Raw genomic sequence first — 26701 nt, forward strand, 5'->3', positions numbered from 1 at the left:
GGGGAACTCACAAAACTAGAGGGAAGACCAATGGAGTAAAGGAAGGAGATTGAGAGGGAAGGAGGAGAGGAAGTGATGAGGAGGTATGGGGGAATGTAATCTACCAAATCATGCTATGTCCATGTTCAAATATAACACAATGAATCCTACAATAATGGATCATGTAATAATTAAATAATTAATAATAATAATACTAGAAGGGAGATCAGAGTAGAACAAATAAATTGGGGGAGAGAGGAAGGGAGGAGAAGAGAATATACTGGAGAATGAGATGGGCCAAAGTATGTGATGGACATACACAATATGGCATAATGAATCCCACTATTATGTATAATTATAATGTACCAATAAAAAATAAATTACATAAAATTAAATAGAAACAGGTTTCTGGGCCTCACTTCCAGATCTCCAATTCAGAAGGTCTGGGGTGTGGTTGAGAGTTTTAAGGTTAATAAATTCCCAGGTGATGCTGATGGTGCCCATGGGACCTACCCTGAGAGAACGTGTGTTGTAAAGGAATCCATCATGAACTGAGTCAATTAGTCTACAATTGGACCCAACTTTGATGGTTTTAAAATGTTCCCTAGGTATTTCTAGGGTACATAAATGCTGGAGAGCCACAGGGTTAGATTGTATGATGTTACTTTCTTAAAATAATGGCACTTACAAGATACTTTTAAAATGTGGACTCACCTCAAACCAGATAAATGCTAAAGGATGCAAGATTCATTTATTAGCCTATTCATTGAGAAACAAAATCCTTGAAAGTCCAATCTGTGCGGTTCCAAGTAGTTCAGGCTTTTCTCTTTAAAAATTAAAGACTGTGGAGGTTTTTAAGGATGAGAGCAATAGAATCTGAATTGCATCTTAGTGTAGCGCATGATTCATCAGAAAGAAGGTCTTAGAGCAAGAGCAGGTCTAGAAAAATGTTTATAATTAGGTGAGCAGAAGGGAGAAGGGAGAACTCTCTGGGAAAAGAACAGGGAAATAGAAGTTGAAACAGAAGTTATTAAAAGCGCATTGACTAGAGGATCCACAAAGATTATAATAAAACACTGGCAATCCTAGTCTCAAGATCATCAGGAAAATAGAAAATACTAACATCATGTTTTAAAAGAGTCCATGAAATACAACTTGATAACAAAAGAGAAATATGTGATTTGTATACAGAACAAGTCAAGGAACAACATTGCTGTTTATCCGTAAGTTTTAAGGAAAAGTTCATGGACGTATAAGAAGTGCTAAGTGAATTATTTACTAGCAACTCCCAGTTTCCATATCTATTTATTTCTTCAGCCTTTCCATGATCTGGAAACACTATTGAATAACCCCTCCTGCTTCAAACCGCAGCTTCCTTAGTTTGGGGGTCTTGCCTCCTACTTTTTGCCCACTCCCTTGTATAGCTCCACTTTCTGCCTCTTTCTTCTTTTATCTCTGAATAAACATATTTTGAGTTCTACTCTTCTTTAACAGTCATAGCTCCTCAGCTGACTAAAAAATAAAAATAAAAACCCTTTCTGAAGTGATGGATCCAATTTTTTTTCTCAGCTACAAAATCCTAAGCTTGAGTATCTCATTTCCAATTGCTAATTGCCTTCTGGATATATTTTCCAAATTATTCCATCAGTACCTCAAACTGGAGGGTATTATTTTACTCACTTTAATCTAATGATGAGATCCTGTCATTTTTTTTTAAAATCTCAACTGTGCTATGAAGGTACCTATGAAATCTAACTAACTTTGATTCCCAACTATAAACATTGATTATTTCTCAAACATTACAATGATGATTTACGACCTCCAAATTTCACCTCTTTTCCAGATGTAAAAATCATTGAAGAGGAGGAATCTGCCTTGCTTGTCTTCATATCGGTAACCCATAGCTTGCACAGTTTTCAAATTGATTTAGGAAGGTAACTTCTACAAAGATCTAATTTTAAGCCTTCCTGGAAAGTTACAGAGAACCTAGAAGAAACTGTCTTCAGGAAAATAGAAAAATGGATTTGGCTTTTCTTATCAGTCAAGAGGCACAACCAGGGATTTCAGGACTTTTTTATTTCCTAATGCTAGTACAGTCAGATCAGTAAGTAATGAGGATCCTTTCTTTGGCTTTAGCCACAGAAGGGTAAAATTCAAAGCAGTGTCCCCAGAGCAGAAACCAGTTATGCTGCTATACCCAGAGAGATAGCCCTAAGGAGGGATACATTCATGTAAGATAACAATTTAGCAGAATTCCAACAAAAACAAACAAACAAACAAACATGTCATGCTGAGCCAATACATCATCAGGGTGGGGCATCTGCAGTGTAACCAAAGAATTGAGTCTGCATGTGCCAGGACATTTCAAAGTCCCTTAGAGCCCATCGGCCTCTCTGGCTGTATAAAAATCCCTTGGTTTCAGAGGAACCAAGGCCAACTGAGAAAAGCACCTCCACAGGGCTGAAGTTCGTCTGGGAGTGGTGAAGTGTGGGAGCCTCCCATAGCATCCTCCACTGCAGTCCTAAATGACCAGCTCTAGTCACAAGTGTGGCAGTTCTTTGCAATAGGTCTTCTAGAATCATCTGAGGCACAGTATCACTTCCATGGAATTGCATTCCCTTATTACAGTTTTAGGGAAGATTGAACAGGGCAATCAGATTCAGAGTTTAGGTCTAAAACTCAGCAGGAAATTTAAATTGCTGCAGGTGTTTGTTGAAATAGAAACTTTGTTGACTATGCTAGCCCCCTCCAGGGTCCGCTGATCCTGACTTCATCCTCTCTGGTCAACCTACTTTCTGCCACTATCATTGTTCTTTATACAGATTTCACAACCTCCACTGGAAATTCCTCCCAATGTCTAACCCTATGTATAGCTTTTTTTATCCATCCTAGGAAAGCTGAAAAGAACCTCAAACTCTCCTCAGGGTAATGCACTTCCTATGAGACCCCTTGTAAACCACACTGTGATCTTCTCACCTAGAATCAGAATATTTCCCATTTTCTTGGATCACTCATGCAACAAATATTTAATCTCCTTCTATGTGCTGGGCATTGAGCTGTGCATGACAATTGATAGAGCTGAAAACCAGCCTGCTTCTACCACAACTGAACTTACATTCTCATGATGAGAGAGAGAGATGCCAATCAAAAATTCACCCAGGTTTCATTGTGAAACTGCATCCTGAGTTCACAGACCTAAGTGAATACCTTTTCAGGTGGGGAACAGAATAGGAAGATTCTGTAGTGTAAAAGAATCCAGAGGAAGAACAAACTATTTTAAAAATACTAGGGGGGAAAATGTCTTTGTAGGTCATTAGAAAATTCTTTGTTATAAGAACAACAGGTAATTTATTTCATAGTTTTAAAGAGTTAATGAAATGAAATGAAAAAATCTGCATTTTGAAAAAATCATTCTGACTGCAGTATGGAAATGATCAAGTGGAGGGGGCATTTATCAGAGGAGGATAAACAAATGACTTAGGGGTGTTTTAAAATACTCCAGGTTTAAAAAAAAAAATAAGATAAAAGTGGTAGCAGGGCTGGGGTTATGGCTCAGTGGTAGAGTGCTCACCTAGCACATGCAAGGCCCTGGGTTCAATCCTCAGCACCACATAAAAATAAATAAATAAAATAAAGGTGAAAAAAAGTGGTAGCAAAGAGCAATTGGTGATCAGTCAGATGAATTTGAGGGCAGAAGCCACAAAATGTGTCAAAGATGATTTCCAGTTTATTGAAACCATGCAACAGTCTGAGTACCATCCTCTGAATGTTTCAACACTGCCAACAGATGCATTATGAGAGATAAGAGTGTAAACTGGGGTTTTGATGTGTTGAGTTTTAATATTTTCCTTCACTAAGTTTCTTTTCCCTACCTTTTAAGTAACTTTTAATTTTTTTCTTATAGAATCTGTATAAATCAAAAAGAAAGAGGGTGCAAAGATATGGGGCAGCATCTCTTCACATTTTCTGTTTTGCAGATGGTAAGAGGTTTTCAAACATCTGCCACATTTGAAAATTCAACTCTATTTACTCTTCTAATATATATTAATCACTCAACAAATTGCAAGTAAAACAAGCAGTGTCTCACTCACCCACCACACGATTTAAATCATCAGTCCCTAGGAACACAAGGAGGCCGACAGCACTTCCCCACCCTGTAATATGTTACATTCTGATCTGTTGATGACAGTTCTACTTACAGTTTTATGTTTATAATTTTGTCTCTCCAAATTTACTACAAGCTCGCCGATGGTAGGAGTCACATTTAACTTCTAAGACATTGTAGGAAATGCTCTAGGGTAAGGACTACAATGAAGATACAATAAGTGTATGCAGGTCCCAACCTCTAACATGGTTTAGGACATTGGTTAAGATATCATGGTTGGGGCTGGGGATGTGGCTCAAGCGGTAGCGCACTCACCTGGCATGCACAGGGCACTAGATTCGATCCTCAGCACCACATACAAATAAAATAAAGATGTTGTGTCCACAGAAAACTAAAAAATAAATATTAAATTAAAAAAATTCTCTCTCTCTCTCTCTCTCTTAAAAAAAAGATATCATGGTATGTGGAATAAGAAAGGAAATCTGTATTTGAAGACTTGAATTCTAATGCCACTCTTGCCACTTAACTAGCTAGGTAAGTCATTTCACTTACTGGGCTTCAGCAGCCTCAGTTATAAGTCTCAAAGATCCAAATAAATGAGACAGTATATTAAAAGCCCAAGTATTTATCACAGAACCTATGACAGCTTTGCTCATCCTTCTTGAGTAAGTGCTGAATTAGTAAAGGTGTGAATGAATGAATATCTGACTGGGAGAAGCTGAGAGAGGAAGCAGCCAGTGAAAGGTTGAGTTTGGAGAAAGGCAGGCAGGGCTTCGGCCCCAGTTCAGCCACATGCACTGTCTGATCCCTGGTCAGTTTCTTCCCCTTGTGTACCTCATCCTCCTCCCCTGTGTCTTCTCCTAGTGACGCTGCACATTGTTTTCTGATACCCTATTGTCACTGTCTAGAGCCAGGGAGTCACAGAGAGAAGCTCAATTATATCCCCTTGAGAATAAAGAAAGCACCAATAAACTGAAAGCTTTGTTCCTTTCCAGGATGAAAAGACCTTTTCAAATGAGAAATGACAGCTCTTAGATTCACCCCTAAGATGCTGTCCATATTATTTGCTTCTCCTTGTTCAAGATATGGCAGGAGAAATTCTACTTAAGGAGACACAACTGCTTAACAAGTGAGTCCTTAGCAATTTGAAAGACAGAACCTTGTGGGCCAGGGATGGGCAGGTACCAATCACCTCACAAAGATTGGCCTGGCTTCCAGGTGAACAACTTCAAGGATTATAGAATTCCCCTATTCACAGTTCACAGGCCCATCATTATACCGGAATTTCATTCTCTGGGTTAAATGATCTCAGTGCAACTTAAGTTTCCCGAGAAAAACTCTGCTGTGCCATAGAAGTCTAATTTTGATCTACAGTATGCCCTGCAGGTCAAAATTGAGTGATGTCTTCATTAGCCTACAGAATCAACAGAGAGGACCCATAGTGAAAAATGAACAGTGAGAGGTGGATGATTCAGAGAAGTCTATAATATTGTCTCTACATTCAAGAACAAGAGGTAGGGAACACAGACACATGACTCTTGTTCACCCTGTGTTCCAAGCATGCATTTGGCTAATGTTTACCTAGTGCTTACCCTGCTGTACTAAGTGCTGATTCTATAGAGAAAAAAAAAAAATGAATACAAAAGCTGGACAAAAGCTCCTTCCACTTTAGCATGGTATGTGGCACAGCATAGGTGCATGGTAATTATCCATTGAATAAATGCATGAGACAATTGACATCAGCTCTATTATAAAAGAAAAAATAGGTTCAGGGTAGACAAATGCAGGTGAGATAAGTTGGGTGCAATCAGTTTGAGTTACTGAAAATAAAAGCATTGAAGTTGCCCAACTAGTAGTTACAGATGAACTGCATATCTGTTAATACAGGGAAAAGTTTGGGATTATACATATGATGTTCTTCTTTGGACAGAAAATAATAAAGAAGCATTGGTAGTATACTGGCATGATGTAATCTCAGTGTTTAATTCATTTATTCAGATGGTGCCAAAATAATGCTGCCAGGTAGTTGAGATGAGCCTTAACTGAAGAACCCTATATCATTATCAGACGGAGAAATACAAGCCACATGCTTTCCACCTTTACTAATGTGGTCTTTCATTAAGGTGAAAGAATGAGTTTTACTTGGGAAGATTGGATTTTAGGTAGAATTATGACAGAGAAATGAAGACAATCCCTCACAGACCTGCCCTCAAATTTAGGGACCATAGATCCCCAACAATTCCAGAAGCCCCAGTAATGTCTTATAAATATAATAAGGCTTTAGTGGATCCCAGACATTTGCATGAACTTTGATGAGTAGATAGTGAGGGGGAAAATGTGAGAATAGCCATAATGTGTCTGCCTTATTGAGTTCTGCAGTCATGTACAAAAATGAGCATGCCATGGCTTGTAATCTGTTTTCTCCAGGGCTCTCCAGTATGACCTTGAGAGCTGACCTTGGAACAAGGAGAAAGATTTGAGCGTAACAGAAAGTGCTGGAAACTGAATTCATCCTCTGCCACAATTCCCTGATCTCCTCTCATCTCCAAATGTTTCCCATCCACTAGGTTTATTAGCAGGATTGCATGCATTTGATTCTCAGACCACCTTTTTTCCTTTTGGTCTCTTTTTCCACTTGCCCTTTGTGTGAGGCTTGTTTTATTTCCTCTATTGAGCCAATTGATCCTAACATTGTTTCTGGAACAGGATAATGTGACCTTCAGCATTTAGACAAGACTAGAACAAGTTGGAAAAGAGCAGAGTATATTGTCATTCTGTGTTCTAAGAATAATTCAAACAAGGCTGTTCCATAATGCTGACAGGCTCTCCCCAGATTCTCTGCCTTCAGACAACAAGCACAGCCTTCCAGCTCAGCTGGTGCTCGGAGGCCAGGAGTGGTAGGACAGTGCCACCCCGTGGACTCAATGGAAAAGGCTTCACTGTGAACTAGACTGAGCTGCTTTTTAGTTCTCAGAACACGTTTAAGAGAATTGTGTTTTAAAATGGCTTGAACACCGTCCAGTCACTGAAGTGAAGACTGAATTTATGAATTCTCCATCCTAGGTATTCTCTGAGTACCAGCAGAAATATCTGTATGATGAATCTGTCCTCAGGTAAAATTTAAGGTGAAGGGCAACCTTAGCTTCCCTTCTCTAAATAAAGGTTTTCCAACAGCCAGAAATTCAAAAGAGAAAAAATGACTAATTATGCAGATTAAACATTCAAATTAAAATTTACATAGTATATGAGTAATAAATTCCATTCATGCTTTAAAGTAGAGCACTAATTACTACTTTTCCATTCAATCTTTCCTAGAAGAAATATCTTCTTTCCTCAGAACTATCATCCATTTTGCAAAATAAATATGAAAATTAAACACTTTCATATTTAAAACCAACCATTGTCAGAGGAGTGATTTATAGGTTGTTTGCATGGAAAGCACCTATAATATTTTCTTAAAGTGCAGCTTTTGGGGCCCCACACAAGATGGAGAATTCCTGGTCTGAGAAAGAATTTCTGGTCTAGAAGACAGGAACAGGCATTTGAAGTTACCATTCTAGTTGATTCTCTTACATACTGTGCACTCCAGGTAGTGAGCCACTGCTTTCTGCATGGGATCCAGAAATTAAGCATTTTAGGAAGAGAATTGCTTTTGTTCCTGCATATGAAATTATTAGTTCATAGCTCATCTTCTTACAGTATCTTATCCAGGAAGTTTTTCCAATTTATTTCAAAAAATTCAGAAACCTCCTCTGAATTCTTCATACAAGTCATAAGCTTACACAATAATTCTATCATTCCTTCCTACTTTAGTTCATCAGAAGTCTGTGTCTTCACTGAGAAATCTGAGGATGAGATCATCTCTTTACGACCCCCTACAATACAATATGTGGCAACCTCTTACACATGACAAGGTTTAAAGAGTTCAACCAAACACTTAGAAATTTGCACATGCAACCTTCTGGCTTTGAATAATTAGCCAAGCAAAAAAAAATTGTAGTGCAGTCATTAGAAAACAAACTTCCCACTCACTCTAAAAGCAGCAAAGCAACTGCCACCAGAAGGAAATTGTTCCTCTCCTCCACCACTCAAGCATGGAGACTGCAGTTATTCAGACACACCAATCATGCTGCAACTGCTTGGCTTTCTGCAGTGCCCCAGGAATTCTGAGCAACAAAGGAGACAGTCATCTGTTCCACAGCCTAGCAATTGTGTCATTAAACAAATTGCTCCATAACGTCAAAAGAGGCACTCTTTGTGACAGCCAAGTGATATAATTTGTCTTGATTCCAGACATCGGAGGCATCTGTCTGGAATTTGTGCATGTCATTTGATGTTGCAAGTTTATCTACAGACATTGAACAGAAGACCAGAGCCAGACATCGAACAGAAGAACAAACATTAAGTGACTACTTAAAAAGCCATAGTTTTATCTTTTTAGTACCAATGAATGCAAACTTTTTTCTAAATTACATTGCTGTACACAAAATGTAAAACAGATTATTATTCTCTAGACAAACTGCTTTCAGAATAGACAAATCAATTTACCTTAACTGCTGGAATATAACAATAGTTCCAGGTTAAACACATAGTTCATTCAGCTCAATGTGTATGTTTCTAATGGTGATGTTGCAAGGAAGAATTAAATTAAGCAAATATTCATGGAGCACCAATTCATGTAACAAGCCATTAGATACCATGGGATTAAAGAAATAAGAGTATGTATTAAGGTGGGTAATTCATGGATGGTCTCATAGAATATTTTGTGCTTTATGGGGCCTTAAAAGATGCATAGTATAGGTAGGTGAGGCAGAGAAAATACCATGAACAGCATCAGCAAAAGAAATATCCTTTCCCTTCTATCCTCCAATATCACATTCCTCCAGTGAGGACAGCAGCCAGCCACCCAGCATGAACTCTCACATCACAGGCATCCTCACCTTGAATGATCTCTTCCTCCAGTCTACCTAGTAACCTACACCCATGTTGCAAGTGGACCTGTGCCACATATAAGTCTTTATCTGAACTGTGCTACTCTGATGTACCCTCATATCCCTCTGGCACTTCCCTCCACCACTCCCCAACAGTTCCTCAATCTTGCTGACATCTCTAATCCCCTGTTCTCACCACTGTCCAGCATCACATCTCCTGTTCTTTCACAACTGGCGGCTGCTCCTCATCTGTGTGAACTTTGATAAATCAAACAAAATGGTTTTACCAACAATACTCTTTTCCTTTTAGATTAGACATGGTCCCTCTGTTACATTTGCCTTTCTAGCATCCTGGATTTTTTCCATGTTCACCCTAATTAACCTTCTCCAACAGAGAGAACAGAAATCACTGTCATTCTTACTGTTGCTGTGTACCCAGAATTCCTAGAAAATACCTGCTGCTTGAAAATCATTTGCTGAATTATAAAGAAAATGATAAAGCCCAATTCGATCAAGGCATAGGGAATACTTGGAGAAGTGGGGAGAATTTCAGCTGCAGAGTGATACTGGAGACATTTTCTAGAGTACTTGAGCATTCAGAAAAGGAAAGGTTTGTTCATTGTCTGGGTAATGGTAATCCTGGGGTCTTTTCAGATGAAAGAAAAATCACTCACTTCTATAGCATTGTTAGCATTTAATATATTGTTTCTAGTAATTTTCTAAACATTAGCTTTATATGTTGGGGATAATATAGTGCATTGAAAGTTGGACTTTGTTTTCTCTCAACATTGTAACCCAAGCATTTTTTTCTTACCATTTAAAAACCTTTAGTAAATTTCCCACAATGACTACCTCACAATAAATCATATTACTATACTGTATTTTACTTCGGTTTTTTCCATGTTTTAAAAACCTGAGTTTTCTCAAATTTTTAAACATATTTATTAAAAATATTACATAGATCCACTGCTCTGAATCTTACCTTTTCTACTCCATGGAATCCCCAAATGTCTATTCCCATATAGCTGCTACTCAGATCAAGGACTTGATGTCAATTGCATCTCAAACCTCCTACGTGTTCATTCCCAGGCAATACCATCAAGGGTATATTATTTTGACTTAAAGCATTATATAATAGTTTTGCCTGTTTTTGAACTTCATAGCTTTTTATGCCTGTCTTCTTTACTCAATATTATGACTGTGAGATTCACCCATGCTTTCAAGTGTAGCGGTTTATTCATTTTCATTTCTTTAAAATAGTTTCTTATGTAAATATATCATACTTTATCCATTCCACTGTTTATGGACCCTTGGGTTATTTCTAGGATGGGGCTATGATTAACCATGTCTTAATCTAGTCATATTGTTTGCATATACTAGATTAAGACATGGTTTGAAATGGGTTGCCAAAATCTATCAATGATGTATAATACATTATTTTTTTCTGAATATGCCTCATTCAGTTGTTATAAATTCTGTCAATAAATCATTTTCTGATGTTAGAGCTAGATAGCCAAGTCAAAATCAATTTCTGCTTAACTGTGTTTTACTTCTAGCACCAAATTTCTAAACGATTGAGAAGTAAATAAATGCAAAAGAAAACCTACACTTATAAAAGTGGGAGGGTATAACATATCAAGAGGGTAAGCAGCACAAAGACATGAAAGGTCCAAAGTAAACATGGATTTTACCAAAATTACAGCACTTTGATACTATCCTGAGCTTGGGAGAGACTCTGGTTTATTTCAAAGTTAAGAGCACAGACAGTAGAATCAGTTGAACGCTGGTTCAACTCCTTTTGCGTTCTATAAGTATCATTTTGATAATGAAAAATGGCCACCACATGCAATGTATTTTACCTAAGGTAAAATACAATGTTCACATACAACATTGCCCAAATATGATCTTGAAACAACTTCTCTAAAAACAAAAACAGCAGATTAGCTGCAATACATTCTATCCAATCCAACTGGGGCATTAGAGATTTTATCAGTACCATGTTTAATTATATAAATTATAAATATTGCAACAGTGAATTTTTAAATTGTTTCAGAATTCAGAGTGCTTTTGAATTCCAATCTAACTCTATCATCTGGGTACCTTCAGGAATATGGCTTTATCTGTGCAAGTTATCAATTTGTTATATCTCAGCTCAAATCCCCATCCTTCATTACCTACTCTGTAGTAATAGACTAGAACACTTTAAGTCCCTCTTCTTTGCACCAACCATGATATTAAGCTTTGTCAGTAGAGGATGCTGGAGGAAGTGGTACTCCCTTCTGTTTCCAGAGTACTACTGTATTGATTTTCTTGTTTTTCCTACTGTTTGGCAGCCAACAACTAGTTTATAAGGGGAATCCAGTGGCACTCTGCCCCATTTGCATATACAGAACAGGCAGTTCCTTCATGAGTTTGTGGCCCCAGTCCCAGCCCAGCATTGATCTCCTCATGTGGATATAACGCATCCTATGCCTCACATCATCCTGAGCCGAGCAAGCTCCTGCCATGCCAACTCTGTGCACCCAGTAGTGTTCAGCTCCTGCAATGCCTGTGCTTTCTTCAGCATTAGACTCCTGCAGAGTACAATTTCCCCAATGCCCCATTCTTACAGAAGGTGGCTTCTCTAGTCTCTGGTTCCTGCAGTATCTAATGGCCAACAGTGCCCAGCAGCAAAAAGCTTCCCCCAGCACTCCTCAAGCATCCCTGTAGTAAGTCTTATGGTTCAACACCTGCTTGTGGATTGCTCTCCCAGCACCTCAGAAAGTAGATGTCTAGCAAGTCCCAGTAGTAAGGCAGTTCCATCATTATAAGCCAAGGTCATTACCTCTTTAAGGGACCCTGGTGGTCAGCCTGGGTTTGGGTTGGAGGGCTCTACCTTGGCTATCTAAGCCCTCTAATAGTAGCTGCTCCTTATGTATGATATTGCTGCATTCTAGAGAATTCTCTTTACTTCTTACTAGCTGATTATGTTACTTCAATGTGCATTATCGCTTGTCAATCTTATATTAAGCTCTCCCTTCTCAAATTGCCTGTGGTTTCTGTCTCCTGATTTGACATACTGATCCATCATCTTTCAAGGCGATGAAATTCCAGTGCAGCCCAGACAAAGTCAAGACACAAGTCCAGATTTTCTAAACCCCAAATATTGTGATTTTTCCATGAAAATAAATTCCTCTTCCCATAAATAAAGGCATATTGGGGAAGAAATGAAAAAGCACTTAATTCAATAAAATAATTAACATCAGTTTCATTCTATTGCAGCCCCCTTCCAACTCATTCTTTTAGACACACAGAGACAAAAGCACCATACCACATTATATGCTTCATAGGGACTATCCACTACAGGCTTGGAGTCCCCTACTGAAGAGCAAAATGTGAAAGTCAATACTATTCATATACAATTTTCATCACAAAGCAAATTCTAGAAGCCACAGTGGGTACTTGACCCAGCTAAAATCATAGGTAAAACAGGATATGGATAGATTAACAATCTAACTTTTGATAAAATAACTATACAATTATAACAAAAATGGTATAATCAGACATTCATTTTATTTTACTCAAATAGTAGCCAAGGGGCACTTACTTAGTATATAAAGAAAAGTTGGGGGGCTGGGGTTGTGGCTCAGTGGTAGAGCACTTGCTTGGCATATGCAAGGTGCTGGGTTTAATCCTCAGCACAAGGAAGGAAGGAAGGAAGGAAGGAAGGAAGGAAGGAAGGAAGGAAGAAAGAAAGAAAGGAAGGAAGGTATTGTGTCCAACCACAACTAAAATAAATATATATATATATATATATATATATATATATATATATATATATATATATATATAAAAAGAAAAGTTGTATTCTCAAATTAGGATCTAAACAAAGCTTAGTACAATGCCATTGTGTGGATGAAGCCTCAGAGTTACCCAGGTGGCTCTGGTCCCATCTTCTGATGGTGAACAGAACATTTAGCCTAGGTAACTAATGAACATTTAGCCTAGGTAACTAATGGTAATGTCAAATACGTAAAAATGCCAAACTCTATATCAATTCTATACCTATTCATTCAAAGCATTTCCCTTGGTTATACATGCCATATATATTCAACACACCTCTATACCTTTGTACTATTTCTGGTTAAGATTTATTTCTATCATGAAGTTTTGTCCACCAACAAAATAAAATATGATCACTCCATCATTGGAAGACCCATAGAATGATCTGTGTTTCTCTTGTGATGATCTCTGCCCTCTAACCTGCATGGTCTTCTGTGGAATTGTAATTCTCTCAAAGATAGACAATATTTTATTGATATGAGATATTATCAAAATTACAAACACAATAGTTTATGCATTGACAATGCTCAATGGTTAATATTTAGATAATTTTCCAATTTCACATAATAGATGTGGAGAATGACCAGGAATAGAGAATCTGAGACCCTTGACCTTCTAAGAATCTCTTTAAACTAAGCCATTGTAAGCATCAAAAGACAAGATTTAAAGATATTAACACCATAAAAGGAAATGAAAGAAAGAGATGGGGGATGGGACTAGGACAGATAGTAGAATAAGTTGGTCATAACTCTCCCATGTTTAATATGAATACATGACCAGTGTAACTCCACATCATGTTCAACTACAAAAATGGGATCCTAATTAGAATAATTCAAACTCCATGTATGTATAATATGTCAAAATACATTCTACTGTCATGTATATCTGAAAATAACAAAAAAGAAAGATATTAACACCAGGTTTCTGTCAAAGACAGTCAGGAGAATTACCAATTTGATAGCAGAGTATGTATTATCCTTGGCAAGAGGAAAATTTAAAAGATTGGTATAGACAAATCCTAAGAATTGAAACCAGCCTACAGTACTTGGAATTTTCTTATGTCATTATGACTATTATGCAGGGAAGTACGATTAAAATATATATTTATAATGATTATTAAGCACAGGGTATTTAATGAAAGATCAATTGTATTGTATTGAGGGCTTAGGACACTATTAAATTTAAGAGATTACTAAAAGTCCAGACACAACTAGTGTGGTATGACATTATATATAATCAGCATATTTTATTTAATCTTTTGCAATTTTCTGTTTCACTCAAGAATCTATTCCTTACATTCACCCATGTAGCATCTCCCATGTAGCTTCAGTTATTTATTTCATAACTGTACAATATTCTTTTGTGTGAATTTACTAAAATTCGTTTAACCATTCCACTGTTGAAAAAACCTGGGTTGCTTGCAGCTAGTCTAAATAATTTTGCAACAAATATGCTTGCATGTGATATATAAAAGTTTTACCTAGAGAATTTGCCTCATAATAGAAAATATAATTATAGGGCTGGAATTGTGGCTCAGGGTAGAGCATTTACCTAGCATGTGTGAGGCACTGGTTCAATCCTCAGCACCACATAAAAATAAATTAATGAATAAAGGTATTGAGTTCACCTACAACTAAAAATATATATTTAAAAAAGAATTAATGAATTTCTTTTTCCTCCCTTGCTTTTTTTATTCCAGCAAATATCTCTAGTACAGTATTGAATAGAAGTAGTAAAAATGAACACCTTTGCCTTATTCCTAATTATAGTAGAAAAATATTTAATAATTAATCATTAATTTTGAGATAAGTAAGCTACAGTTTTTCTTGTTTTGGTCTAGATGTCCCATTAGCAAATTGAGAAAGTTCCTTATATTTCTATTTTTCTGAGAGAGAATTGTTTGTATGTGTGCCATGAATGGGTGTTCAGTTTGTTAAATGGGTTCTCTCTGTTGAGATAATCATGTTTAAAGAATAAAGTTTAAGAATGTTTATTTTATTAATATAGCAAATTACATCAACAGATGAGTTTCAAATGATAAACCAACCCTGTTTTCCAAGGATTAAGTCCACTTAACCATGATTTATTATTCTTTTTTACATATTGCTAGACTTGATTTGCCAATGTTTGATTAAGGACTTTGTGGCTCTGTGATATATATTACAGCCTGTACTAATTTTAATATTTTCGTCAGGTTTAAGTAACAGAGTTATATTGGCCTCATTTCTGGAGGTTGAAATTACTTCTTAGTTAACCAAATCTTCTTTGGGTCATTCTTTTACTGTTCCTTTTTCTTTTTTTTTTTTTTTGGTTCTTTGTTCATTATTTTCTGCTGGGGATTCACTAGTAGAGTTAAAGGCATGCTCTACCCCTGAGCTACACTCCCAGCCTATTGGGACATTTTTGGATGATAGTGCTTTGAGATCTAAAGTGTACCTCATGCTGCCCTGGCCAAGTCCAGAAAACATAAACACCACACACACTACATCTCATGTGAGTTGCATTCTTGTGGAGCTGCTCCCAGTACAGCCCATGTGGATATGTGCAGTCAGTTGCCTTGTCAGTAATTCACAGAATGCTGACAGTATGGGTCTATTGGCTTCCAGTTTCTACTTTTTAGGAAATTATTTCTTTACCTAATTTACCTAATTATTAATCTTTTGCAGCTAATCAAGTATTTTCTCTCTGGCTGCTCCGAAGTTCTCTTTTTCTTTGTTGTTCTGTAACTATACTATAGTCTCTTCAGGGTCCAATTATTTTATTACACATATATGTATGGTTCTTTTTATTAACCATAAAATACATGTTCCTTTGAGGATCTATGATATGTCTTTCTACAATTCAGACAATTTTCAGTTAATTGTTTTCTCAATTAACTTTAACTTTTCCTTCTGGTACTCCAATTGGATGTATTTTAGATATTTACTGTATCTTCCCTATTGTTCAACCTTTCTTCCATATTTTATAGCTTCTTATCTTTGCATTATGATCTTGGTAACCCTTCATCTCTTCCATTTCACTTATTCTCTTTTTAGCTATGTCTGATATGCTTCTAAATCATCATTTTATAGTAATTATAGCTTTCATTTTTCAAAGTTGTACTTGATTCTTTTTAGAAACTAATTTTGTCACTTTTGAAAATGTGTTTATTCTTCATGTGAACTTTTAAAAATCTTAATTTAAAAATATGATAAATATAGCTCTCTATTATTCTGAAACCAGCCATTTTAATATATAAAGCTTTTGGTCCTTAGAGGGTTTAAGTTTGTTACTTTTTGTTCCTACTGACTCTCATTAACAAGAGCCATTTAAAAAGGGAATTTGGTAAGACTTCAAGCTCATATTTAATGAACTGTAATTTCTTTACATTCCAAGGACCTATTTGTCTCCAGGGAATCGCATTCCAAAATGAAAATAAAAGCATTCTAAATCTTCAAGGCATTATTCAGAAATGATTAACTGAGGTTATTTTCCTATAGAGAAGATTTGCAGTTTTTGTCAGAGTGGAGGATGCTATTGAGGCAGGACCTCCTGTGAGTGTTTGGGTGTAGGTGGGTCCTCCTCTGCTGCTTGGGCTCAGTTCTCCTTCCACAGCGGACCATGGAATTAAGCCTCCCAATCTCACACTCACATTTGTATATTTTGTTCATTAACAAAATCCATTTATATAGACACAATTTAACAAATTCAAGTTTAAATTCCATTTCTTTATTGGCTTAAGGTATTTCAAAAAGTATAATATCTATGTAAATAATGGAAATTTAGGAGAGAGGAGATTTTTCTTTTTTCTCTCCAGTGCAATATCTGTGGTCTATTATTTTCTTTATAAACAGGATTTGTCAAAAAGCTACCTACATTTCTCTTCGTAATAAAGGCCTTCGTGTTCTAATTCCACAGTTCTTCCAGGAAAACACTGAGACTTTGCAGTTCCATCAGCAGAATAAAATGCACATGGGAAGTATTTGGTACAAATGTTGTCTTATGTACTCAAAAAGTAGAGACATTTATAAAAGAAGGGGAAATAATTGCATGGTAGAAGGAAAGAAAAAGCAAAAGTTCAGGAATAGAAGACCTACTCTGTAAGCTTAAGAGGAAGCGAGTCAAAGGTTTTAAGACAAGAGAAATGCAACACAAAGAAGTGGGAGAGTTCCCTTGAGAGTCAGTAAGGCCAGAAACAGCAAAGTGTCCACACACATCTGCCAGATTACACTGTGCAAACCCTTTCCATGAGGGAAAAAGAAGTTTCCAGAAAATAATAAAGGATATCAAGTCATTACCCAGGTTTTCACCAAAGTTAAAATGATACTGGTGATTAATTATTGCAGATTCAAAGGGAAAGATGACAGAGTAGGGAAAGGGTCAGGAGGTACTCTGAAGTCTAATACATGACCCACAATCAACTGTAAACACAATGTTAAAAGAGATACCACAGGCTCATATTATTTTTAAAGTACAGCTATTTTGCAAGTCTTTGCTCCCAGACACTGCTGTTCCTAAAACTATTTCTAGTACCAATTTTTCTGGAATTTATTCTGATATTTATTTTCACCTAATTTTTATTAATTTTAAATGGAGAGAACATTTCTTAAAAAAAAAAAAAAAATCTCCCCTAATGTTATTTTTCTTTCTGGTGAGAAATTTACTTTGACTAAACTTCTAACATCAAGGATAAGCCATGAGACTATTTGCTTGAGAAGAAGTGGACAAGTCATTTCTAAGAGTAAAACAATGGGTATGATGTACAGAAAATTTCTACTAGGAAAGGGAATATAAAAGTATCTTGTATGGCACACACCTGGAATACCAGTGGCTCTGGAGCCTGAGACAGGAGGATTGCAAGTTAAAGGACAGCCTCAGCAATTCAGTGAAGCTCTAAACAACTTAGTGAGATCCTGTCTCAAAATAAAAATAAATAAATAAGGCTGGAAATGTGGCTCAGTGGTTAAGTGACCTGGAGTTTAATCCCTAGTACAAAAAAGAAAAAGAAAAAAGAAAAAATGGAGGGCAACTGCTAAGATTCTTGGTAAAGACAAAAAGAGGGTCAAAAATGGTACTGAGAAAACTGGAAACCATATGTAATAGAATGAAATTAAACCCCTATTTTTCAACCGGCACAAAACTCAACTCTAAGTGGATCAAGGAATTAGGCATTAGAATAGAGACCCTGAGCCTACTAGAAAAAAAAGCAGATCCAACTCTCATGGATGTGGGCTTAGGAATCGACTTCCTCAATAAGACTTCTTTTTTTTTTCAAAGCAGGATCTCAGTTTATTGAGAAAACACACACAGCTAATATAATGTACAGGAGCCAATCAGGATAAAGGTCAGCAGGGTGGGGAGAGTTCTGAGCCTATCCTAGAGGTGGTCTGATTTTTCTTTTTTTTTTTTTTATTGGTTGTTCAAAACATTACAAAGCTCTTGACATATCATATTTCTTTTTTTTTTAATTTTTTTTATTGTTGGTTGTTCAAAACATTACATAGTTCTTGATACATCATCTTTCACACTTTGCTTCAAGTGGGTTATGAACTCCCATTTTTAGCCCATATACAGATTGCAGAATCACATCAATTACACATCCATTGATTTACATATTGCCATACTAGTGACTGTCGTGTTCTGCTACCTTTCCTATCCTCTACTATCCCCCCTCCCCTCCCCTCCCCTCCCCTCTTCTCTCTCTACCCCCTCTACTGACCTTCATTTCTCCCCCTTGTATTATTTTTCCCTTTCCCCTCATTTCCTCTTGTATGTTCTTTTGTATAACCCTGAGGGTCTCCTTCCATTTCCATGCAATTTCCCTTCTCTCTCCCTTTCCCTCCCACCTCTCATCTCTGTTTAATGTTAATCTTCTTCTCATGCTCTTCGTCCCTACTCTGTTCTTAGTTACTCTCCTTATATCAAAGAAGACATTTGGCATTTGTTTTTTAGGGATTGGCTAGCTTCACTTAGCATAATCTGCTCTAGTGCCATCCATTTCCCTGCAAATTCTATGATTTTGTCATTTTTTAATGCAGAGTAATACTCCATTGTGTATAAATGCCACATTTTTTTTATCCATTCGTCTATTGAAGGGCATCTAGGTTGGTTCCACAGTCTTGCTATTGTGAATTGTGCTGCTATGAACATCGATGTAGCAGTGTCCCTGTAGCATGCTCTTTTTAGGTCTTTAGGGAATAGACCAAGAAGGGGAATAGCTGGGTCAAATGGTGGCTCCATTCCCAGCTTTCCAAGAAATCTCCATACTGCTTTCCAAATTGGCTGCACCAATTTGCAGTCCCACCAGCAATGTACAAGTGTACCCTTTTCCCCACATCCTCGCCAGCACTTGTTGTTGTTTGACTTCATAATGGCTGCCAATCTTACTGGAGTGAGATGGTATCTTAGGGTGGTTTTGATTTGCATTTCTCTGACAGCTAGAGATGGTGAGCATTTTTTCATGTACTTGTTGATTGACTGTATGTCCTCCTCTGAGAAGTGTCTGTTCAGGTCCTTGGCCCATTTGTTGATTGGGTTGTTTGTTCTCTTATTGTCTAATTTTTTGAGTTCTTTGTATACTCTGGATATTAGGGCTCTATCTGAAGTGTGAGGAGTAAAGATTTGTTCCCAGGGTGTAGGCTCCCTATTTACCTCTCTTATTGTTTCTTTTGCTGAGAAAAAACTTTTTAGTTTGAGTAAGTCCCATTTGTTGATTCTAGTTATTAACTTTTGTGCTATGGGTGTCCTATTGAGGAATTTGGAGCCCGACCCCACAGTATGTAGATCGTAGCCAACTTTTTCTTCTATCAGACGGCGTGTCTCTGATTTGATATCAAGCTCCTTGATCCATTTTGAATTCACTTTTGTGCATGGCGAGAGAAAGGGATTCAGTTTCATTTTGTTGCATATGGATTTCCAGTTTTCCCAGCACCATTTGTTGAAGATGCTATCCTTCCTCCATTGCATGCTTTTAGCCCCTTTATCAAATATAAGATAGTTGTAGTTTTGTGGATTGGTTTCTGTGTCCTCTATTCTGTACCATTGGTCCACCCGCCTGTTTTGGTACCAGTACCATGCTGTTTTTGTTACTATTGCTCTGTAGTATAGTTTGAAGTCTGGTATCGCTATACCGCCTGATTCACACTTCCTGCTTAGCATTGTTTTTGCTATTCTGGGTCTTTTATTTTTCCATATGAATTTCATGATTGCTTTCTCTATTTCTACAAGAAATGCCGTTGGGATTTTGATTGGCATTGCATTAAACCTATAGAGAACTTTTGGTAATATCGCCATTTTGATGATGTTAGTTCTGCCTATCCATGAACAGGGTATATTTTTCCATCTTCTAAGATCTTCTTCTATTTCTCTCTTTAGGGTTCTGTAGTTTTCATTGTATAAGTCTTTCACCTCTTTTGTTAGGTTGATTCCCAAGTATTTTATTTTTTTTGAAGATATTGTGAATGGAGTGGTTGTCCTCATTTCCATTTCAGAGGATTTGTCGCTGATATACAGGAATGCCTTTGATTTATACGTGTTGATTTTATATCCTGCCACTTTGCTGAATTCATTTATTAGCTCTGATAGTTTCTTTGTAGAGCCTTTTGGGTCTTCTAGGTATAGAATCATATCATCTGCAAATAGTGATAATTTAAGTTCTTCTTTTCCTATTTTTATGCCTTTAATTTCTTTCATCTGTCTAATTGCTCTGGCCAGTGTTTCGAGAACTATGTTAAACAGAAGTGGTGAAAGAGGGCATCCCTGTCTTGTTCCAGATTTTAGAGGGAATGCCTTCAATTGACATATCATATTTCATACATTAGATTCAAGTGGATTATGAACTCCCATTTTTACCCCAAATACAGATTGCAGAATCAAATCGGTTACACATCCTCTTTTTACATAATGCCATATTAGTAACAAAAGTAAAATCGAGACTCAATAAATGAAATGGTGTTGGACTAAAAAGAAAACAATAAAGAATACGAACAGAGTGCCTACAGAATGGAAGAAAATCTTTGCCACTTGCACCTCAGATATAGCATTAATCTCTAAGTTATACAAAGAACTCTAAAAACTTAACAACAAAAAAACAAATAACCTAATCAATAAATGGACAAAACAACTGAATAAGCACTTCACAGAAGAAATGTGAATGGTCAAAAAATATATGAAAAAATGTTCAACATCTCTATCAATTAAAGAAATGCAAATTAAAACTATACTGAGATTTCATTTCACTCCAATTAGAATGTCAAGTTATAAAGAATACAAGTAACAATAAATATTGGTGAGGATGGGGGAAGAAAGGTACTCTTATGCATTGTTGATGGGATTGCAAATTGATGCAACCACTATGGAATGCAATATGGAGATTCCTTAGAAAACTTGGAATGGAACCACCATTTGACTCAGTTATCCCACACCTTAGTTTATACCCAAAGGTCTTAAAATGAGCATAGTACAATGATGCAACCACATCAACGTTTATAGTGGCTCAACTCACAATAGTCAAGCTATGAAACCAACCTAGGTGTCCTTCAATGGATGAATAGATAAAGAAAACATGGTATATATACACAGTGGAATATTACTCAGTCATAAATGATAATAAAATTACAGCATTTTCTGGTAAGTGAATGGAACTGGGGAATATCATGCTAAATGAAATAATCCAATTCCCCAAAAAACAAAGGCCAGATGTTCTCTTTGATATGTGGATGCTAACCAAAAACAAGGGAGGGTGGGGAGGGAAAGGCAAAAAGTCCATTTAATTAGACAAAGGAGAATGAAGGGAAGGGAAAAGGGAGGGGAATAGGAAGGACAGTAGAATTAAGTGGACATCACTTTCTCAGCCTTGTATTTGAATACATGACCAGGGTAACTCTGTATCATATACAACCACAAGAATAGGATTCTAATTAGAATAAGTTATACTCTTTGTATGTATAATTTGCCAAAATATATTCTACTGTCACATATAACTAAATAGAACAAAAAAAGGGGGGGATGTCAAAAACTCTCTGAGACTCCTAAGCTCCTGATGCCTCCATCATTCCAGTTCTTAGCTCACTTGAGGTGATGGCAAGAAGACTGAAACTCCTGCTGAGGAGGAAAGTGAACATGCACAGGACTCTGACCCCAGATGTTGTTTGGAATTCTAGGAAAGAAAAGCTTACAGAGATACTCCACATCCACATGATGTGTGTACAGCAGAACAGAAATGGCAACAGTGTATTGTGGTGGCTTCCTCCCCTCTTAGGATCTCTACTAATCTCCACATGGTTCATTGTATTTATAGCAAAAGATACAATGACAACAGTTCATAAATATCACTTCACATTAAATAATACACAGGTTTTGCTGTTCTGAGCTTTTTATAACTGTCAATAACTGAATATTCCAATGAGTTTTTCTACTGTAGTCTTTATGCTGCTATTGCATATTTAGATTATTTGCATTTCCACTAACATAATTTTGATATTTTCTCTTGTGAATAAATACATGTAGTCGAGATAATACACCTGGATTGCCTACATGCCTCTGTGATACTGTCAACAGTTCCTTTGGTTCCTCACATGTAATTCAATACAGATGCATTAAAAACCACAAAGATGGGCACACATTTCAGCCAGCTCATGGGTGCTCATCCTAGAAGCCAAGTGGCTACCAAGGTGCAACTTGCACAGGTGGTCACCAAAAACCAATAACTTCCTAGTCTTTGGGGTCTATGTCATTAATTCACCTGGTCCACATTGTCTAATGTTAAACAGATGGATTGATACATTAGATAGCAATATCTTCCTGTTCAGAGAGACAACATATGTCACATATAGTCTGACCAAAGCCCTTTTCAGTTAATTCTGGGTAGGTAGCAAAATCTGGGAGATGTCAAAAACATGGTAACCTCTATGAAATTTTCATAACTTATGAGGCATCTAATATAGTATTCTTGAAATTTAATTGTGCTTTAAATGAACAGTGTACCATTATCGTGATATAGACCTATTCAGATATCAAAAATTAATTTCTGCTTCTCGGAACTATGAGTAAAAGAAACTGAAGAAACAATTTTTGTGTGTGTCACTGAGCAAACATGAAGTTAGGAGACAGAAGAAAGCTGACGGAGACTTAGGGATAATCTGAATCCCATTGCAATTATAGAGTTCTGCTTCTTTCAGAAGATAAATCTGTCTTATTATAAATGTGTTCCACGCTTATTGTATAAAAATTCATGAATATAATTTAAAGATAAATGAAATCACTAAAACCCTACAACCTAGAGATAACCAGGGTTAACACTGAACAATATATATATAAAAGTAGGCCTGCTTTTCCCTCTCCCTCTCCCTCTTCCTCTCCCCCTCTTCCTCTCTCCCTCTCCCTCTCTCATCACTAGGTATTTTAATTAACATCATTCTCTTTTTAAAAAACAATTGACTTATTTTAATGAGGCATTGTGAAATACAAGTGCCTGGTAAGTTGTTCTTACTTCCTGTAAGAACACTGCAAGATGAACTTCAATGATACCTCACTTTTATATTTTATTTTTATATTTATTTGATAGGTAAAAATTACACATTAAATAGATACTCAGCTCTTATTCTTCACCAGGAACTTATCTATGTATTGCAGTGAGACAAAGTCCCTTGCTCCTTGTAGCCTCATTGCCCACTCATCCCATACCCATGTTGGCATGTTAGTAGACTCTGGGTTGTGTTAAAAGTCAGGTCATATTTCTATCTCTCAAACTAGTCTATGAACTCTTTGCAAATAAGAAGTACAATGCAGGAATCACACTGGCAGTGTTGAGCTCTGAGTCTTACCCACAGCAGAGTTTTTATAAATATCTTGAAGACTCAGTTAAATCATTTTCCTGTGAATAGAAATCTCTCTATGATCCTTGTACCTTCAAACCCAAGACACTGTCCTACAGATTATGAGATGCAAAGTCATGCATGTAGATATTTCATCTAGGTTCCTTTTGTAGCATAATTCCTGGCATCCCATAGGAATTCAAAATTAAATTCTCAAATACTCTGGCTGTTTGGTTTCACTAACTCAGTTACATTAGTGAACTTTCCATCTGATAGAAAAGTTTAGCCTCAGTTTTTGCCACAAATGCTAAGTGATCAGGCCACAAAAGTTGGTATTTTCTATATCTGATTTTCTTCCATTTCAAAGGAATTGCCTGGCACTTAGGAACCATAATTTGGTCAACTTCAGTTATTTCATGCCTGCTGATTATGAATGCTACATTTGAAATAAAAGAATCTGGAAAATTCTATGCATTAGTAACAATCACCAAACCATGACCCTTATTTCATTTCTTTTATTTCTGTGGTTTGATTCCCATGGGAACCAGGCAATTTAAACTTGCTTGTTTAAAGAAGAAAAAGAAAAAGCACCCTTCTGCATGAGCCTTGCATTTGGGCACACCATGTACATTGATCCAAGCGCTGAAATGGAGTAACAATAAAACCACTTTAGAATGTTTGCATGGTTTCCGAAAGGAAACAAATAATTTTGAAGATGTATGTGCTTAATTTTAGTGGTTAAAATACAGCAATGCATACATATGTGCTTTAAAAAAAATTTTTAGTACTTCAAAAGGATTGTTATTATTATTTGTGTGTGTGTGTGTTTGTGTGTGTGTGTGTGTGTGAGAGAGAGAGAGACAGAGACAGAGAGAGAGACAGAGACAGAGAGAGAGATTCAACAGAAAATGGGTGTAATGGTGCCTACCTGCAACCCCAGCAACTCATGAGGCTGAGACAGGCTATCCTGGGCAATTTAGGGAGGTCCTGTCTCCAAAAACAAGTTAAAAGGAACTAGGGGCCAGGTGCAGTGGCACACTCCTGTAATCCCAGCGGCTGGGAAGGCTGAGGCAGGAGGATCATGAGGATTGCAAGTTCAAAGCCAGCCTTTGCAAAAGTAAGGTACTAAGCAACTCAGTAAGACCCTGTCTTTAAATAAAATACAAAATAGGTCTGGGATGTGGCTCAATGGTTGAGTGCCCCCTGAGTTCAATCCCCAGTACCCATCTATTCTGCCCCCAACAACAACAACAAAACTTTAGGGATATAGCTTAGTGGTAGAATGGCCCTGAGTTCAAATCCCTAGAACTGGGGTAAACAACAGTCCTTTATTAAGTACTTGAGACCTAGCTGTACTAGCCAGTTGGATCACAAAGATATCACACCTAATCATGTTCAGATTAGGCAGGAAAAGGGAGTTCTTTCTAAATTCAGAAACCTGCCTTGGTTCTCTGTCTGAGCTTTGCTGACAACAAGTCAGACGAATGACAGGGAAGCACAGAACTTCCACTGAGAATAAGGCAGGCCTGCTTGGCCCCTGGCTACAACATAACACCATGCCTTCACCAGAGCTGAGAAGGTTTTCATCTATAGACCCAGACACAAAATAAATGGTATGCAAAAATGAGACCTAGAGAAAGTCAGAGCTGACCTCAGCCATATGTGAGGCTGTCTTAGGTAATGTTTACTTATACCAAAGCTAAAGCTCCAGTGTACTTGTCAGAACTAACTCCATGCTTGACTAACAGAAGATGGTTTAAGGAGTCTTCAAATTCCTACCTGAATTTAACCTTTGTTCTTTCCAATTACCCTTGTAATTATAGGGACAGTAATAATAATTTACCTAACCCAGAGATAGCTCCCCCTTGGCTTCAATCTACAGATGCAATTCATTAAATTTCCTGAAAAAGCAGAATCCAGTGATGGTTGGTTTTGATAGTGCAGTGCACTGGGAGAAAAACTAGTTGAGAATAGATGTGTGAGCAGTGGAGCTGTGCCCGTAGTAAACTGCATTTCCTGCTGCACTAGCCACCCTCGCCTCTCCCCGGGTTCGACATGTCCTGTCTCCTGCACACCTTGCATCACTCTCAGGATTCCCTTTCCCAAGTGGCAAGTTCTGCATGGTAACCACAAAAGCCCTGTTGACTGAAACCGCACTTAAGGGAAAGCTCACATCCCCTTTCCTTTCAACCTGTAGACTGTAGTCTGTTTACAATGTTTTCTGTTTCCCATCCTGGGAAATGAGGATGAGGTTTTCTGCAAAGTGGATTGAGAAAACAAGCTTCAGCAGGAAATTGCAGATTCCCCAATGAACAGATGACACATCCCTACAGTACAGGTTTCTACAGTTTTGTTTTGGAGCCAGCAAGAAACGTAGGAAGAAAGAATTTTGAACCAGTAAGAATTAGCCAAGGATGTAAGAGTCCAATGCATTGAAGTAGCATCCGGGAACACCAGGTTAAGCATGTTTTACAAGTAGATAATACGATTATCAACTGGAAGAAAAGGAAGCTTCTAAATTAAAGCTGTTTTAGTGCTTTTGCTCAATAACAAATGACACACAAATGCAGAATAGTCTGTGTGCTGACTTGAATCTGAATGTAGGGAAGACAGGGGAACATGAGGCTTGGGCAGATCATGTCTTTGAGGATCCACTTTCAAGGTTTGTGTAATTTTTCTCCCCACCAGTGACTAGAATAACCTTCCAACCTTCAGTATATGTTTATTAAAGCTAACATTAAAAGGCAGAGAATCTGGGAAAGAATTTCTTTTTATTTCCCCTGAACATCTGAAAGGTACCATTCTTTCTTTACCTTTAAGAAATATCCACTGTGCATTCAAATAATGCTTTACCATTGAAAACGTCTTTCCCACCTGTTCTTTAACTTGATTCTTCCAAAAGTACTCTGAGTTCTTTGGGGCAAGGATTATGGGGGGGTCAGAGAGATGAAATGACTCTCTAGTCTTCAAATGACTCTGTCAGAAGAAAAAGCCAAGCATTTTTAACTCTTATTTTGCATCCTACATTGGTGCTGCTAACCCTTCCTTCTCAACCAAAGCACATATATTTA

The 26701-nt window shown here is 37.2% G+C and overlaps 1 protein-coding gene across 3 annotated transcripts in view; it reads right to left on the minus strand.

Moving 5' to 3' along the window:
- The window catches only part of LOC107154279 (fibroblast growth factor 12), a 350801-nt gene that overhangs the window by 94814 nt on the left and 229286 nt on the right, over positions 1 to 26701 (minus strand). The window contains exon 3 of one of the 3 annotated variants that reach the window (XR_007347966.1): positions 26505 to 26606. The exons of the other annotated variants lie outside the window; for them this stretch is intronic. The gene's annotated coding sequence lies outside the window, so the exon portion shown is untranslated. The remainder of the gene's footprint in view (positions 1 to 26504; positions 26607 to 26701) is intronic. 3 annotated transcript variants of the gene reach the window in all.

This window comes from Marmota marmota, unplaced genomic scaffold (genome assembly GCF_001458135.2).
Source record: "Marmota marmota marmota unplaced genomic scaffold, marMar, whole genome shotgun sequence".
Lineage (NCBI taxonomy): Eukaryota > Metazoa > Chordata > Mammalia > Rodentia > Sciuridae > Marmota > Marmota marmota.